At 35.4% G+C, this 2,168-nt stretch overlaps 1 protein-coding gene across 4 annotated transcripts in view; it reads right to left on the reverse strand.

The window, feature by feature from the left end:
• The window catches only part of LOC106879393 (protocadherin gamma-A4), a 332,347-nt gene that overhangs the window by 53,836 nt on the left and 276,343 nt on the right, over positions 1-2,168 (reverse strand). Inside the window, exon 1 of one of the 4 annotated variants that reach the window (XM_052973099.1) lies at positions 1,520-1,671. The exons of the other annotated variants lie outside the window; for them this stretch is intronic. The gene's annotated coding sequence lies outside the window, so the exon portion shown is untranslated. Of the gene's footprint in view, positions 1-1,519; positions 1,672-2,168 lie in introns of those variants that run through there. 4 annotated transcript variants of the gene reach the window in all.

Genomic DNA, 2,168 nt, shown 5'->3' on the forward strand with positions numbered 1-2,168 from the left:
TATATATATATGGGAGGGGGACTAGTCAATTACAACAAACTCCAGCATTTCACTGGTACTTAACATATCGACCGTTATCGATCCTGAAAGGATTAAAGGCAAAGTCGACTTCAGTGGGATTTGAACACAGAACGTAAAGAGAGATGAAATACCACTAATGATTTTGCCCAGCCTGTTCACTATTTTGCCAGCTTGCCGCCTTAATAATGATGATAATAATAATAATAATAATGATAATAATAATAATAATAATAATAATAATAATAATAATAATAATAATAATAATAATGATGATGATGATGATGATGTTTATTATTATGATCCTTTCTACTATAGGCACAAGGCCTGAAATTTGTGGGTTGGGGGACTAGTCGATTACATTGACCCCAGTGTGTCACTGGTACTTAATTTATTAAGCCCGAAAAGATGAAAATCAAAGTCAACCTAGGTGGAATTTGAACTCAGAACAATAGTGACAGGTGAAATACTGCTAAGTATTTCACCTGGCACGCTAACTATTCTACCAGTTCACCACCTTGATAATTATAATTATGATGATAACAACAACAATAATAATAATAATAATAATGATAATATTGAAAAAACATTGACTCTAAGAAAACTATTACTAATCTCAACCAATAAAAAACATATAAATATGTAATATAAACATTGCTAAAGAAAAAAAAAACTTGAGTAATATGAACAATATCACCAAGTGTTACATTGGCAATGTAGATGACAAGTAACAAGCTACATCAACAACATTAGCAACATCAAATAAACCTACTTGGAAAGATTTGGGGCGGGAGAGCTCACTATTTTGTTCGCAGTAAGTGGAGATGGATTGAGGTGGACAATGGACAAAGTTATCAGTTGTGAGAACAACAGTCATGGTGAAGATCATAATGATGATGCTGATGCTGATGATGATGATGGGAAAACAGATGGACGAATGGAAATGACAATGATGATGGTGATGATGATTATAGTGAAGGTTCAGTTGATGCGAGTGATGATGCTGGTGGTAATGAGGATGATCCTGACAGCAACAACATGATGATGATGACGATAACGCTGACAGTGACATCGTTGATGACAATGATGGTGATAACAATGAAAAATGATGATGATGATGTGAAATTGATGCTGATGATAGTGCTGATGATGATGATGATGATGATGATGATGATCGCAATGATGATGGTGGTAATGGTGCTGATGATGACAGCAACAACGATGATGATGGTGATGACGATGATGACAGCGCCACCACCGATGACGATGATGATGATGATGATGAAGATGATGGTAATGATGATGATGATGTTGATGATGATGACGATGATGATGACGATTCCAGTGATGATGACGATAATGATGGTGGCAGCGAGGGTGATGATGACAACGACAATATCAACAACAATGATAAAAACGAGGTGTGTGATTACGATGATAATAACGATAACAAAACAATGACGACGACGACGACGACGACAAGAATAAACAACACTCCAACCTGCCTGAGCGTGGGAACCTTCTTTTCGGTGGGAAAATTTGTTTGTGCCTAACTTTTAGTACTGCAGGCTGTTGAAAGGAATGTGATCTACGAGCATATGCAGTCAGAGATGCATGAAGAAAAACATGCAAGCATTGAAATGCTATTTAATACATGGATGCATGTGTTTTGATATAATAATGCATGTTCATAAGCACAGATTTAGCTATATGTGTACATAACAACGGGTGCACCTGTCATATTGTATTCTAACTGATGTGTTTTTTTTCCCTATCTTAGCGCGTTACACATGTATATATTTCTGTGTGCACGTGTTGTTTTATACGTAGGTGTGTGTGTGAGAGGGATATTGCATTGTAAGTGTCTTCGTGTGTGTGTGTGTGTGTGTGTGTGCATGCATATGTGTGTATGTAGTTGTAACTATGTGTTTGTGCTTCCCAGTGTAGTTTGTTTTCATCGGCTATAAGAGCATTTATATGTGCTTGTGTATGAGTGCATCTAAATATTACATTAAGCACAACTTGCTGCCATAAATATATATATATATATATATATATATGTATATCTAGTTATCTATCTATCAATATCTATACACACACATGTACACATGCATAATCACATAAATGTACAAGTATATATACATATATAT

Source organism: Octopus bimaculoides, chromosome 14 (assembly GCF_001194135.2).
Source record: "Octopus bimaculoides isolate UCB-OBI-ISO-001 chromosome 14, ASM119413v2, whole genome shotgun sequence".
Classification (NCBI taxonomy): domain Eukaryota; kingdom Metazoa; phylum Mollusca; class Cephalopoda; order Octopoda; family Octopodidae; genus Octopus; species Octopus bimaculoides.